The sequence below is a fragment of the Lemur catta genome, chromosome 12 (assembly GCF_020740605.2).
Source record: "Lemur catta isolate mLemCat1 chromosome 12, mLemCat1.pri, whole genome shotgun sequence".
Taxonomy (NCBI): domain Eukaryota; kingdom Metazoa; phylum Chordata; class Mammalia; order Primates; family Lemuridae; genus Lemur; species Lemur catta.
In genome coordinates this window covers 29,030,963-29,048,243 of record NC_059139.1, presented here as the reverse complement: position 1 = coordinate 29,048,243, position 17,281 = coordinate 29,030,963, and positions in this window count along the sequence as shown.

Below are 17,281 nucleotides of genomic sequence, written 5' to 3'. Positions count from 1 at the left end.
CATTGGAACAATTAAAGATGTATTTAAAGTGCCCACCTCTGATAATCCTCTTTCACCCTGGCAGCTTGGCCAAAGGCTTCCTAGTTTTTTAGCAGTATTCATTAGGGTGGTTGCAAGGCTTTGATCAAAAAATTCATCTTATTCAAATAAATGAAAATATTTGCCCAAATTCTCTATTTGAAATTATTTTAATAGAGGGCTTCAAAAATGTGAAAATTCTGTCCTCAATTTGATCTTGCTCTTTAAGACTTATCCTTGAGAATGAGAGTGAACTTATTGGTAGTGGGAAAGAACTTCATATTCTGCATCGATTTTTGACAGTACTATTTAAAGAGGCAGTGATTTAAATCCCTTGTGCTGATGGATTTGATAAATCTCATGACACTTGACAACATTTCTTTCAGATATTTTGGCTGTGTTTTCAATGCTAATGCATAGGACTATAGAACACGATAAAACTAGATACGTTGCTAAGCACTAAAAGTACTTCATCAGTACAAAGAATTTCTAAAATTTTGTCCGAGTAGAGGTTTAACATGGTAAATAAATGCTTCATCATTACAGGGACGCTGCAACCCTTGCAGCTTTTATAAGGGGCTCCTAAAACAGGGAATCTTCTTGGACAGCATCACAGTGAACACAATAAACACTAGTATCGGAATGGACTGAAACACTATCTAGGTTCATATTTATGAAAACTGAAGGTAAATTACATAGCTTCCTGTGTTCTAAGATCTGTTTCAATGTATCATACAAATACATTATTAATTCTGGATTGAATGATATCATTTGATTGCAGCATTGCTTTAATGTTTTTTTCTTTCCTTCCGACCTAAGCTATAAACCAGCTTAATCATTTCCCGTGCATATGGCTTCACCACTCATCTAGATTCACTCAAAGTAATTTTCAAGTAATTAATATTTTAATGATCTGAAATGATTTTACATTCTGCTCCCACATGCTTGTCTATTTACAATGTATATTAAACTGTCAAAAAGTAGGCCCCAATAAATAGATTGGAACATTTTTTCTATAGACTTCGTTAGAGTTATTATCTTGAGTCACAGTGTGGGGGTAGTCAAATAAAGTGTATCTGTAGCCATTGCTGTCATCCAAACAGATCTGCTATGTTCTTCTCTGTGATTTCTGATGTTCACCAGGATTAAAGCATGGAAGATAAATATATTTGTGCCCTTGGGTGTTTTTCTTAGAAAAATTATTCTCAACATCCATAAATCTTTTCCTCTTCAACCCTCTTGGAGGTCAGACAAGATTTGTTTTCAAAGTGAAGGTGTTTACCCAAAAACCCTACCATTAATCTTAACTTCACTTAACAGGTTTTTTTTTTTCTTTTTCAGGAGAAAAGAACATAGGTGACAATTGAATAAGCTAAACAAATCCAAATTATTAGATATGATGTTCCAAATGTGACTTTGTCTTTTTCAAGTAAATTATGACGTTGATAACTTCCCATTAAGATAAGGATAGACTTTATTCATTATATTGCTCATAAAAGGTATTCTCAATCTCTTTGCCCCCATTTCACAGGTTAAAAATGTGTAACATATTCTCAATACATTTCAGATCATAAGCCATAGTGTGACTTATAGATTCATTAAATAGACAAAAATTGTGATGTCTACCATGGGCCTATTAGAAAAAATAACCTTAATGGGGATAGTAGAGTAAATTTGACGATCTTTCCATTTTCAACTGTCAAAAAGAAATTATAAGTCATTTTTAATTATGTAAAATAACTTGGTAATTAAGTGGTTTTATTTTCTGTTTATACAAAATGTGTGTTTGGAAAGATGTCATTTCTACTCTGCCGATCAGCTGTCACAAGGTAGACTTTGTCAAGTGTCATACTCAGATGTAAGTATTCCATAGTAAGACAAGAAACCACAAAACCTAAAGAATTATATATTTCCTACTTTTGCTATTTTCTTCCTCAAGTTATTGTAGTCAACTTCAAACTAATTATTGCTTTCGCATATATAAATGGAAAATATAAGATCATAAGATATTCCTTTTGCTAAAGATTTATATTCCTAGCTCCAATGGAATTTTATGTGTACAGAATAACAGCAACTAAGATTTCAAATTCTTCTAAAATTGTGTTTTTAACTTGGGGTCAACTGTCCGGCTGGGGAAAGATCCATAGCAATTTTATGAAAATTTATGTACATTTGTTTATATGCCTTTTTCTAAAGAGAGCATCTAAAACATCCCTTAGAGTCTTAAGAGGTATCAGATTTCCAAAGTTTAGAACCACTGCTCTGATAATACACTAATTAACACCAGATTACCAACTGGGAACTAGATTCATGTTTTTAGATATCCAGGTAAGTGTTATTAGCACAGTGAAGCTAATCAAATTCATACACAATATGTTCAGTGGTTTTAATAACACCACAGTATTGAGCAGCATATGTCAGTATATTCTACTGACATATCTGATTTCTTTTTCAATCACAAAGAGGTAGAAATATTTGGAACTTCAGGTTAGTTCTTCCATCAGTAGATTTAAGTGTAGCCAAAATAGTGATTCTAACGATTTCTTTGGAGCATCTATTAAAGATTGACAAGTAGTGACTCCTTGTCTACTCTTTCACTATACTTTTTTTTTCCACATCTTGTAAATGACCACTAGCCATTGGTGTCTGTAGAGTATCAAAATGAAACTATGTCAATTGGAGAAAGATTGTTCTTTAGGACCATCTGTGTGAAATCTTAGGAAAATCTTTTAACGTTCTTACATTTTTAGAAGGTAAGCAAATAGCGAGCTTTAATTATGTTTTTTCAACTGGATTACGCTCACTTTAGTAGTATACTACAGATAATTCTCTGCAGATCAAAAGAAAAAGTTGAAGAAAATGACCACTTTTAACTGGGTCATAGCCAGTCAGGAACACTAAACTGCAACATTTTCACTGGATTTATTGGAAACATTATCTTTCTATCTCTGCTTAGCATGTGATTAATTCTTACTTTCAAGGTTGCAAATATTTACATGACAGCATCAAGTTGTGCAGGGAAATTATCTTAACATTTGAGAAGACAAGACAACTTAAATGAGAAAATATTTTTTAAAATGCCATTGTGCTGACTTTTTGCACAGGTAAAGTGTAAATAAGGAATGTATATATGTGAAGTTGGTTACTTTTTAATACTAGAGGAATATAAAGATGAACATGGTTGCTCTTAAGATTACAAGGTAAGAAATATATAATTATAAAGAACTAATATACTATGCAGCAGAAAGAGAAGAAACAAGGATACATTCAAAGGCAGCAACTATGGGCAGTATTGTTAGCTTTGGTGACAAATGGAATAAGAAAAGTTTCATAAAGGTGACTCTGATCTGGATCTTGAGGTATAAATAGGAATTCATTAAGAATTCCTCTTATTAAAAAAATAATCAGGGGCGAGTGTAACAAAATCTATCAATAGCTAATTTTTAAAAACAGCAAACACCATAAACAGCTAAAAATAAACACTGAGCAGAAAAAAATACCTTCTAGTGTGAAAATGATAGATTATGGAGGTGAAATATACTCCATTTCATAAACACTGTTGCCCTGAACTATAGAGAAGGACATATGGGATATTATATTAGATAGAAAATGCCCAAGACTCTTATATTAAAATCTGGGACCAGAGCAAGCTCCCAAAGTCTATGACCTGGTGAAATGTACAGGCTGGGTAAAGGCTGGTGGAACTGCTGCATTTACCCTAACAAGGCCAAGACTCTCTTTATTAAATTGTGGGGGGAAGTATTTCTAAGCTGAAGACATAGCTATGTTAAGAAGACATCTGCGTGTTTCCTGTGAGCATAAGCAAACTAGAAAGCAAGGTTAAACTTATTTTGTTACCCAGCTAAGTGGCGGGCAGCAGGCAGGCTGCAATGGGGTGAAGTAAGAAATGCTAGCCTGACTTCAGTGTCTGAAGTCCTTTGCTTACTATCTTCTCTCATTTCTTATTATTGTTTTTTAAAAATACATAAACACTGATTTATGTTTATGCCAATCTCTGGCTTTACCTAGCATTGAGATAGTTTAGAATATAGAAGAATTCAAAGAGGGCATCAGGCACCAAGACATTAAATATTTTGTTGATGTTAGAAGTTAAAGAACAAAAGGTAGGAATTAATACTTCCTCAGGGTCAGAGAGATGAGGCATTTTTATAAAGCATTCAGCTATAAACAGCCAAGCTCCCTATTTGAGCATGCTCAGTTTGACTCTGCATCCCACGGTCTTTCCATTCTCAGGATGTCTGCACTGGAGCAGCCCAGGAGAAAGGAAATTCCAGGGTGAGGTAACAGCCCATGAAAATGTGTAGACTCGATCTAGAGTCGATGTTTATGGGGAGAAATGGCAAGAGAAAAGGGCGATAAAATTTGTTGAATTCAGAATGTTGAATTCAGAATTTTAGACTTTCACTTTGTGGTTGATAAAGAATTACTAATATTTTATGCATGGAAGTGATGGGATTTGTGTTTCAGCTGTATAACACCAAACATAGATTAGTCTAAGGCAAAACACAGAAGGCAAGGTGGGAGGTTAAGGAAACAAAACAGGTTGAAGACATAGTTTAAATTTAGAAGATAATAGTGCTGTGAAAAGGAAAGAATTTTTTAAGGGACATTTTGTAATTCACACTTAAATGGCTTGGTTTCCAATTTTTTCTTGAAGGACTGAGGGGGAAGTTAATAGTTTATAGCTTGGGTAGTTGGAATGACAATGATGCCATTGCTGAAACAGAAAATCCTTGGGAAAGGAAGAGAAGGTTTAGTAAGAATTAATGATGGGTTAGTTCCATTTTGGACACCTTGACTTATAAGTGTTCACAAAAATTCCAGTAGAAAATATCCAAAACGCAGTTAGTGATTTCACTGGCTGAACATCATAGAATTTGTTTCCTCCTGATGTGGATTTCAAAATAGGCACTCCTTACAAGTGGATAGCTCTTCTGCAAGTACTAATGGAAAAAATAAGGCTCATTCCAAGTTGATTTTAATCCCTGGGTTCATCTGCATCCTACTTGCTTGAAGGAAAATCATGAACAATCTGTGTGGGAAGTTATCACGGCCTCTACCTGGAGGCAGTGCAGTAGTAGATACCACTTCCACTCGCATTCTGTTAGCAGGAAATAACTCACACAGAAGAGTTTCCACCTTTGGTTTTTATGTAAGGTGCAAGGCAGAAATGAGTCAGTTTGACAAATCAGAGACAGAGACTGGTATGGAGCCCTTAGGTTTTCTGAGGTAGAACCTTTTTTTTTTTTTTTTGCTTTATGAAGGTTAATTTTAATAATAGTTAACATAAGTAAGCATTTTAAACACTATTGATTACAGCTGTCATATTATTCAAAATTCAAATTGTGGTAAAATTGTAAACTGTGTATTTAATAAAAAAATGTGAGCTCTGAGCTCTTGTTATATGCCAGAAACCATCCTAAATGATTTGTGTATATTGTTTAACTCTTTGCACAGCCCTATGAAGCTTTATTTATTATTATTTCCTCCCATCTTATCAGGTTGGACAATAGAATATTGCTACTCTCCAGCTATTTTTGACACATAGAAATGGAAATTTCCTATGATTCAGCCTAATACATAGGAGAGGATAAATCACTTGTCCAGAATGAAAATATCACAAGCTCAAAAAAGGAGGAATCTAGATTTGAACTCAATAGCCCATTTTTCTCTTTACACTGTATACTTTCTCATTTTATATATAAACATATACACATATATGTCATATGTACACATACATATATAGAGATATTAATATACAGAGTCTTAAACTCTGTGTGTGTGTATATTTTTTATTTTTAGAAAAAAAGTGCACTTTAGGTATTTTTTTAAAGGCCCAAATATCCATAAATAGGTGATCTACTTTCTGAACTTTAATCCTAAATTATAAAAGCTGTTCATTATTTTTCACACAATCTGTCATTACTGCTATCCCTCCACTCAAGTACTTTAATTTTATTTTTTTATTTTTTCCCACAATTAACTTGATGGCTGAGTTTGTGACCTCAACACTTAAAAAAAAGAACCCTGTTTCCCTCCATTCATCTCAACCCTTATTATCTCTCCAGAGCATCTTCTCTGAGCACAATGAGCACAGTGGATTCATAGCTATTTGGGCATAGTTATTTGTCAGTGGTCCTCAGGGATACAATTCCTTATTGTCATACAGCGACCAATCTATAATTATTAGTGGGAGCTGTTAACAAAAGAGGCACAGAAAGTTCATCTTCCAAATCCAAACCAATGTGACCTGCCAAGGCTCTTGTTTCCCCACTGGCTACGTGGATGCACCAGGTACGTTAATATAATCAGACACTGCAGGAGAATTGAGATCCTAGAGTGAACCCCCCATGTGTGGGTGACATTCAGTTAGGAAAAAAAAAATCACCATTAGCAAAACAGTGAGCTCTGTGGTTTGTAGATAATTTCATCTGATGGATTAAACATATTCATCTTTTAATAGTTGATGTTGCTTTTAATCTATACTCAACAAGCATATGCAACATGGTGATGGGGTTTCTTGACAAAAGGTAGCTTTTATTCTTCTTAATTTTATGATGTTAAACAGTGCAAAGTAGTATAAGTGGTATGAGTTAATTATCTAGATAATCAAATTAAATATATTTTTGTTTTTGCTGCCCAAAAGGTTACATAGATAGAATAGGTACAATTTACATTTTATATTTTTAAATGTAAGTGATAAAAACAAAGAATTATTCTGATAATTCTATATTTGCTCATACAATTGATTGGTAGATAAATTTATGTATATTATATGCATCTTCTATCAAGAAAATTATGTGTGATTCCATATATACTTTGTAAAAATCCCAGTTTATGCACTATTTAGAAAAACTTGGCCCCACCTGCCCACCAACTCCATCTGCATGTTCTGCTTCCTGAATTGGGGGGCATCTTGATGGATCCCACCATTCCTGCCCAGACACTTCTGTCATCTTCTCCCCCCTTATCTCCCAATGCCACTGACTATCTAGGTCTCCATGGGAATGAGGGTTAAGCTTCTGTGCCACTAAGAGGCACAGAAACCTCATCTTCCAAATCCAAACCAATGTGACCTACAGAGACTCTTGTTTCTCTATTGACCACCCGGAGATGCCAGGTAGGGTAATAGGACCAGAGACAGTACAAGAGTTGAGATCTTAGGGTATGAACTTTGACCAATGAGAGATGGGAGACCAGAAGAGGTAGCTGGTGAATTGTTTGCTTTTTACCTTCTAATGGACTGTTGTTAGTCCCAGTGGTTCCATTCAGACTTTCTGGAAAGCTTCCTCAAGACCTAAGAATAGCTATATTTTCTTTTATTCATTGACCAGATTGATATCACTAAATAAGATGTACAATGCCAAATCAAGAAGTGGTTTCAAAGCAGAAATTTACAGAGATATTTTCTTCAGCTTCATGTGGCCAGAAAACTAATTTTTCTCCAATGGGGAGAACTTCAAAGTAAATACCAGAATATTCTGCATATTATGTATAGTCCCTTTTATGTGGCACATAAAAATAAAAGTATATTTAGAATTCCTTCCTTTTCAAAAAAAAAAAAAAAGAAAGAGAAAGAATTCCTCCTTTTCAGTTTTCAAAGAAATGTGTCCCAAGGACTGTGCTTCTTGCTTTTTTGGAGCAGTGATAGCTGAGATTGCAAATGAGTGAAGAGTTCAATTTACAGGAGAAAGAGCACAGCTACCCAGAGAAGCTTCAGAGAGAAGATGAAGAGAGGAAGAAATGAAAGAAAATTTAAGCAACAGCAGGGACAAGTAGAACTTTATGAGGAAAAAGACTTGCCCAAAAAATTTTAGAAAGTTGAAAAAGTTTCAACCTTTAGTATCCCTAACAAGACTTTCAAAAAAGACTCTCATTCCTATTTAGAGTTTGGTGTTTTACTTTAATACGGCACAGTGCTGTAAGGGACCCGGAGGCAAGAACAAGATGGGCCACTTTTATTCAGTTTACGTATAGGCAGTTCCACTTTGGCTAACGTTAGCAGGCTTTGTGTAGTTCATTTTATAGTGTTACAGTTATCCTTTACCATTGAGTGTCTCAATCTAATGTCCTTAGTTAAATAATCCTTGCCCTGTTGGTACCTATCCCTAATTCCACAGTGGCATTCCTCTCCAAAAGTTGAAAACCCAGTCATACACCTTGAAAGCTCAGTTATGAGAGGTGTTATATATCCTGCAAAATTAGGTGAGCTGGCCTGTCTTTTCTCTCCGCCCTATCCTGAGTCACTGAAGGCGTGCTCTTTGCTACTTATCTCCAAAGTGTGCTGGATTGTCACACCATGATTTCTGCAGCCTTTGTTCTGCATGCCCTGTGTACATCCTCTCAGATGCCGGTAGGTAGGCGTGCTATCTCAGGTCCTGCCTCTGTTCTCTCTCCCTGGGAGGCAGAAATCTGCTGAGCTTTCCTTTGAGGCCAGTGGACTGGTGGCTCAGCATGATCTCATTATCAGGGGCTTTTACTTTGTTCTTTGATGTTAAAGGTGACAAAGCTGTAGCTGTGGAAATTCATCCAGAAACTGGATGTGAGAACTCTGGCAAGTTCTATTCGAGTATTTGTCTGTGTCAATTAAGCTCAGGATGCACAGAAAGTACAGAGAGCAGAGGGTTCAATTCTGGAGAGCAATACTTCTCTAAACACATTAAGCCTAAGACCAGATAGATGCCTGACAAAGCGAGGTCAAACATAAGAGAACTGTTAATACTCTGCCTTTCATTCACCTGTTCCCTCTCAAGTGTACTTCCCACATTTATCTACCACTCCATATTATAAAATATATTTCCCATGCTCCCTGGTCCTCTGGCTTCCAGTTAGGCTTGGCCAATAGAGAGGGCACTGGCAGAAGACTAGAGAATGAAATAAGAGGATAAGTTGGAGTATTTCTCTACCCGTCTATTTTGGATAGATTCTCTAGAAGCTCCAGAGCTTTCTCTGTGGCTACAGCTCTTGCCTTACAGACCTGAAATTGTTCCACCTCTCACCAGGTGAGCCAGCCCCTGGAGGAAAAGCACACCTCTCTCCTTGCGCCTCTAGTGGTAGGGGGATAACAGTTCTTTAATGTTGCTAATATCTAGGGTGCTTCACCATTTCTTTAGCTTTTTGGTTTTTTCATCACATGTAAGGAGTTACATGAACTAAATTTACTTTGTTTAAAATACTACTTTTCATCATATGAAATTGCTGATATTGAACTGAATCTGGCCAGCAAAAATGGCAATTACTTATGGCTCAACTGCTTCTAGTTAACTTCTTTTTTGTGTCCATATCCAAACTGATACACAGCCCCAAAGTTAACTTAGCAAAATTAGGACAACTGAAACCTCTGCCATAAGCGAATCAGAGTGCGACTTGACAAATATTAAAAAAGGAAACATTCCTTAAACTAGCACTCTAAAGATGAGCATGAGTTTAACAGATGAAGAGAAAATGGATTTGGGGAAGTGCAAGCTCTGGGAAAGACAGGGGTTAAGAAGGCCCAGCATCTTTGGGCGATGACGAGCAGCTCACAGTGATTCTGATTGTGACTTAAACACATCTGATGGCAAAGAGAACATCAGAAAACCAGTGCATTAGTTTGCTAAGGCTAAACTAACAAAGTACCACAAACACGGTGGCTCAAACAACAGCAATATATTGTCTCAAGTTTCTGGAAGTTAGAAGTCTAAGACCAAGGTTTTGGTTCCTTCTGAGGGTTGTAAGGAAGAATCTATTCTGTGCCTTTCTCCTACCCTCCAGTGCTTTTCTGGCGATCTCAGTAATTTCTTGGGTTGTAGACACATCCCCCCAATCTTTGCATTTCTGTTGACATGGCACTCTCCCTGTGTATATTTCCCTTTTTTATAAGAACACCAGTAATTTTGGCATAGGCCCTCCCCTAATGACTTACTTTAACTGGATTACCTCTCTAAAGACCCTCTCTCTACATAAGGTCACATTCTGAGATACTGGGGTTAGGATTTCACCCTATGAGCTTGGGGAGGCTACAATTCAACCCATAACAGTGATTTATAAGACTTTGCCATGATTCAAGGAAACAATAAAGAAACCAAAACTCAAGCAATTATAAGTATGATATCGAGGAAACAAATAAATGATATTTAAACTGTAAGTTAACAAGAGTGACAAATTGAATATGAAAAGAAGCTGATAAATAAGGAAATGTTGAGGTTGACATAAAATATTTTTTTCAAGGAAACTTCTGACATGAAAAAGCTTTTAGCTGAAAAAAGAAACAGAGAAAACATATTATTTTTTCTTCGGTATGTAATATGTTTGGGTTTTAATATGTTGAATTTGCAGTACACATAGAACACTTAGCTGGAGATATCTAGCAGGCCATGAAAATTTTAGGTCTGGAGCTCAGCAGTTAGAATTCCTGATTTAACTCCCGTTTCTTCTGTTTCTCAAATTGTTACTTTGGACACAGAGCTGCAGTTTCCTTATCTGTAAAATGTGTATGTTAACAATGTTTTGATGGGTTGTTGGAGGATTAGTGATATAAGCCATGTAAAGCACTTAGTTTGCTGCCGGACACTACAGAAGTGCTTAATATTTGGTAGTCGTTATCATAACTTTTAATACTATTGCTACTCTTGTCAATATTGGTATTAGAAATACACATGCATGTCAGCAACTGGAGAATAACAGAAAAAGGATCTAATATCATTGCACAATAAAAGGGACAACAGCACACAATAGAAGAGACACCTTTCCATCTTTTGTAGAAGATAGAAGAGGGGCTGGACGAAGGAGGAATCCTGCTGTCTGTGCTCAATGTATTTACTCGATCTTTGTGCCAAAGGTCATACTCAGTTTATTACCCAAGTAAAGAGTACAGTAACTGTGTAAGTACTAATTCCTCTGAAAAACATTTAACTACTCTGTAAATATGTATGTAAAAGTACTGTTTCTTTCCCTACTGAGGAGAAATCCTGTGCAGTAGTTTTGCTACCCAGACCCCCTCATCACTATGAGGGGGTGATTCAAAGCATGTAAGAATTGAAAGAGACCTTGATAGCAAAGTTTCACTGCATTAAGAGCAGTAATATTTACTCTGTAATAAACACTCATCATTTTTACTCATAATCTTCCCTCAGGAAAAGAGATAAAAAGTTTAACCTATTAAGCATCTACTTATACTCACGACATACATTTTGTGAAATTTTCTAAGCCTCTCTTTTTTTGAAATACAGAGAAAGGAGAGCTGAGGATGATTAGAAATGTATAGAAAATGCCCTAGAACTGCAACTGACCACCTACTTTTACGCAAGTAGGAATAATGCCCATGTGTTGATCTGAGCATTTCCTCCCACTTCTGAACTAAAGTAGCCCAAAACTCTGATCTGATTTGATCCAGGTTGCTCCCTCTTGCCTCTTCCTGGTTTAATGTTTACGTAGCTGATCATGTAGGTGGTTATGCAGGAGTAAGGTTGGCTGTGTTCCAATCCAAGCTCCATTCAATTTCCCTCTTTGTGAAATAAGGCTAAAGACAGCAATCCCTCGGCCGGGCGCGGTGGCTCACGCCTGTAATCCTAGCACTCTGGGAGGCCGAGGCGGGTGGATCGCTCGAGGTCAGGTGTTCAAGACCAGCCTGAGCAAGAGCAGACCCCCATCTCTACTAAAAATAGAAAGAAATTATCTGGGCAGCTAAAAATATATATAGAAAAAATTAGCCGGGCATGGTGGCGCATGCCTGTAGTCGCAGCTACTCGGGAGGCTGAGGCAGTAGGATCGCTTAAGCCCAGGAGTTTGAGGTTGCTGTGAGCTAGGCTGACACCACGGCACTCACTCTAGCCCGGGCAACAGAGCAAGACTCTGTCTCAAAAAAAAAAAAAAAAAAGACAGCAATCCCTGTAATGTTACACATAGAACCTATTAATGAGTAAACAGTTAATGTCAGCTGTTAGTATTGATCTTAATATTCTTATTCTTTTTTCTTCTTTTACAACTCTTTATGTGTTCTTATCATACTCTTCTTCTTCCCTAGCTTCTAGATCACCTTCATAGCTTTCAAGCTAATTTTTGATTGAAAATAATTAATAACGGAGGTCCATCCTCTTCAACATTGAGGTCTTTTCATTGCTTATGTGAAAGTAATCTATTCAGCTGGCTTTTGAGAAATAGCCAATTATTTCTCTTGGGCTAGGGCAACCTTGTCTGGGAAGTACTTCATGAATCAGTATCCTTGTATAAATAAATGGCATATTCTTTTTTGAAACAGAGGATGGCCTCATTTAGATATATGATTAAACAGAAAAAAGGAAGCTAGCACTTCCTGAGTACCTACTCTGTGTTTGGAGCTGTGTAAATATGCTCACAAATATAATCTCATTTAATATCGTCAATGCTGGGCAAATGCATTATTGTCTCATATTACAGATGAGGAATATGAAACTTAGAAATGATAAATCACTTTTCCAAGTTTCACATGTCTTTATTTGACTACAAAGGTCATGGTCTTTTCATAGCTTGAAAGTGTATATCTGGACGGATACCATTAAGATAATACAAAAGAGACTGATGTCTGTCTGAATGAAAAACTCAATGAAAGGAAAGGCACAGAAACACCATTTAATTAAAAATAAGGCAATTTCAAACAGTAAAACTTGTTTTGTAGAGTTCTAAGCTGAAGAAAAAAATTTTAGTCTTCAAATCTATTCACTCTACCATTGTGGAGTATGTTCCTCGGAGCAAAATCACAGAATTATTTTAATGCTACCACTCTTTATTGCTGCATCTACTTGACAAAAAATGGTTATTCAGATAACCAAGATTCAGCACTTCCTTCACTACTATAACCCTCACCAGCATTTTCTCTTTAAATTTGTACTTTATTATTCCTTTCCCCTCCCAAGGTGGATCTTATTGTTAATTTTTCCAATTTTTATTTTCTCTGTTATCCATCCTCCCACAGTTATCTCAAGATAACCCCAATACTTCAAACTAAGTACAACATTTGGCTATGCTTGTCCATATTTTTCAAAGAAAGAAAGCTTACCAGAGGTTTCTAAGCATAACAAGTCACTTGCCTCTGCAGATCCAAGAGTAACGTCTGCTAATCCTATGAAAGGATACAGATAGCATTGCACTCTTGCACCCAGTCCGTTCGGCATTGGGATCCAGATTTATTTTGCTCTCCCTCCTTATTCTTTGTAGTTAGCTGTGCTCCTTCATATTGTATGTTCTCCTATCAGAGGATGCTGACATACATTTAAAACTCCTCACTTAAGATGTGTGTCTGTTTAGAGCATAGGTTTGAAATCATATCATTTAGTCATTCTGATTTTTTAAAACCTGTTATTTTTCTATCAGAGTATGTTAGTAAATGTATATTTTTAAAACTAAATTTGCCCGAACTTATTTATAAATATGTAAATAGGGTTATTTTACCTGGATGTGAGCAACAGATTGTATGTCTAACGTATATTGACTATATAGTGTGTAGGATATGGGATGTGATCCAATCATCTCCCACTATTCCTGCCTCTTTAAACACTATTCCATAAGGTATAAATTGCTGTAGCCCTCAGACAGAAAATTTGGCAGCTCCTAGATGAGTAAAATGTAGACTTTTCTGTATTTAAAGCATAATTTTACAATCAGAATGTATCCAGTCCCAGGTATCAGCATTCCCATCCTAATTTATAGATAAGACTTCTCCTTTGCCCTTTTGCTGTGCTAGGATCTAGCAGGCGAGATTGCTTGCCTTAGAGGAAGGTGTTGTAGTCAGTTTCTAGTTTTCTTCTGTCACCTCACCTCCTTCCCATACATTAACTACTGTTTCTGTCTTCATCTGAGTCAGAGAGTGGGTAGATGCAGGAGAGAGAACGGTTCTCACTTGGCTCAGTAGTTTTGGCAGGTGACTAAAGCTGATTCTCTAGTCCACACTTCTCTGGTTCTTCAGGGAATCCCACAGCTGGGCCCTTTCTTTGCATGTCTAAAGTGATGCATTTCATTCCCTGGGTTGGCTGCTTGTTCCCTGGTTACCAGTTCTTATTACACAAGCCCACACTGTTCTAACCCCTATACTTTACCAGGAAACTCTTTTGGACAGGATTTAAAACTAAGTGATCAGGCCAGTCCCAACATGACCACCTCTATCTTGCTGTGGGGCTCCAACATTTTCAAATGCAAGTCAGACACGCCAGTCTGATTTGCCTGCCACATCAAGTAGGTAAAAGAATTCAAGAATCCTTCCTGAGATCATTTTATTAGCATTTTGTTCACAAATTTAGTATATGATGATTTGACCTTGGAATTTCACATCTTGGTGTATTTTAGTCACCTATGGAAAGCACATCTCATTATCTATGTAAAAAAGATAAAACAACACAATATTTTTAAGATGGCCGATTTGATTCACGATATCATGAAAAACAAGCTCCTTTAGCAAGTAAAACCATGAAGATATGTTAATATAGGTTCATTATTCAAATCGAAATGATACCCACTCCAGAGAGCCTGTACCAGGGCAATAAAAGGTGTTAACAGTATGATAGTAAACCCATAAAGGAAAAGCTAGGAAAAACTGAATAATTCTGCAGTCTTTGTTTCTGGGTTCACTTTCCTTTTGACATAACCCCATTTTTACGTTTATGACCATTTTTCCTTTAAAAGAAGAACATACCGTCTAAAATGCTCTGTTTATTTAATATTTGACCATCCTGAAAACATTTCTCATGTGCTAAATCACAATGTTGGATCATTGGCAACTAGATCCTTTTTTAACCTCAAGTGGCCTTCTAGGGGAAAGGACAGTGTGAGGAAATGCTCAGGGGTCGGAGATTTTATTGTATGTAAAGACAGTAGCAATGGTTTTCCATGGCTGAATGTCAGATAAGTGAAGAAAGCAGTGGGAGGTGAAGTCAGGCAAATAGTGGGAACCCAGCAAGCAGGAAGCCTTGTGAGCCGTGTGGTGGACCTCAAACACCTTCTATGAATCGTGGGAGGACATTGAAGAATTTAAAGTGGAGACACAATAGGGACTCCTTTAAAAAAGCAGAGGAAGAATGCAGAGAAGCCAACTCTGGAGGCTGGGGAGATCTGTTAAGTGTTGAATAAGGCTGATAAGTATCAGTTCTCTCATGTTCTAGGACAAGATTACAGCATGAGTGATTGTGTCTGAGAGTTTCTGCTGTCACTTGTCCACCCCCCAAAAAAGTAAAAAAGAAAACAAATGATTTTTGCTTAGGTAGATAAAAGAGCAAAAAACCTAAAAACTTTTAAAAATGATGCTATTATCTCCAACTAGTGATTACTAGCTATTATAAAAAAAATTAGGATCTTTTTGCTTTTCTCTTAGGATTACAAACACTATAATTTGACATATTTTGAGATGTTATCTCTGCTTCTTCGGTTTAATCTTGTGTGTGTTTTTCTTTAGACATAAGTTTTATGGGAAAGAGTCAACCATGTGGAAATAAAGCTCTTTATGTATTTCAGTGTTTTCTTTATAGGCCATATTCTCTCTGTTGATGAATTTGAGAGACTTGTCATCAGGAGGTTGTCATTTAGTTAACTACATTTGGCTCAAAGCCTATAAATGGCATATTCAGTTAAGAAAACAGAAAACACCCTAGACATATCAAATTGAATGGTATCTACTATGGGAATTCGCTGTTTGCAAAACAGAGCAAAGGCTGGATGATCAGAGGTCAGAAAAAAACCCATTTCCAGCTTTCAGGAATTCAGATAGTTGCAGGAGTTTCAAGAAACCACTACTCATGAACTTAGTGCATGTAGCACTTAAATTTGCTGAACACCTGGAATCTGCTGACAAATCGCCTATCTGCTCTCAACTGAAGTTCAAACAGGTACCCACCACTGTTGAAAGCATAATGATCCCTGTTTCTCTTCCTTCTTCTACCATGCATACCTCTGCATGGTGAAACCTGAGTGGCAAGAGAGTCAACCACAGGTAACTTCCAGGCTTCCAGTGTTTGCCACACAAAGGGCATGTGTAGAAGAAGCAAGGATGGTGTGATGATGGCCACAGACAAGCTGGAACAGATGTTGTCATTCTGGGGATTGGTCACATTGCAGTTGCTTACTTTGGAACCCAGGTAAGATTTGACTTCTGTTCAAAGAGAAGCTCAAGGGTCAGATGGAAAGTGAACAGGTTCTATCGAAGATCCAAGGCTTAATAAGTACAACTTAATAATCAACATTAATTGTCAATAATTTAGTCATTAACTAAATAATTTAAGAATTATTTCTGAAGAGTGATATTCACCCTGAATATTGATAAATTCCACTTTAATCTTTTAACTTGTGAATACTTACAAGATGAATTCCATCTGAAGAAACTTTTCACTAATCTGTCAGTTAATACAGATGTTGTACAAAGTACTAATTTTGGAAATACATAAAAATGACTTATGCTTAAACTCATATAATGTAGTTAATGTATGCAAAGGACTATGTTTTTCCAGGCTGATTTTAGGGGTTTTGGTTATTTTAGAATTTAATTACTAAGACATTTCCTATATACACATGTGTTATTATTCCTTATTTTTTATCCAGCAGAGTTAAATTAAACTTGACCTTACTAGAGGTAAAATAGGTTCTCTAAGATTATTTTACTCACAAATCTGTAATTAGAAAATATTGTTTATTTTATGTTAAACTTAGTTTGAAATAAACTACACATAAATGGCATATTTGTTGTATTTCTCTAGAAATTAACTAATTTCTTCTTATCTTAAAAATAGAAAACATTTTTATTCAGATTATAAATCCCCTTAATAATAATTGAATATAAACTATGACTAATATCATGAAGATACATTTTATAAATATGATCCTAATTATACTCATTAACATTTAACAAGAAAGTGAAATTCTTATCATAGGAAGAAAGTAATTATAATGTTACAACTGTAGCATTCTTATTGCCAAAAAAAAACTCAGTTGCAATGATGAATCCAAATAATCTCTAAAATTTCTCTTCCATATAAATCCCACAATTAAAGAGTTTACACTTCAGTATCCTTTAAATAATAGTAATAAACTCTAAAAGAATCAATTGTATGTTATTGTATAGATAGGTAGATAGAGAAAATAAACTATAGTATAAGTACTGGGAGTGCGGAGTGTAGATACTAATTTATTTGGCCATAAAATGTAAAATGCTATTGTGGTTGAAGAATTCAAAAAATTTTTTTGATATGGCAAATGTTATCCAGATAAGGTTGTTGGCACCATTTACATGTTAGCCATCATATTA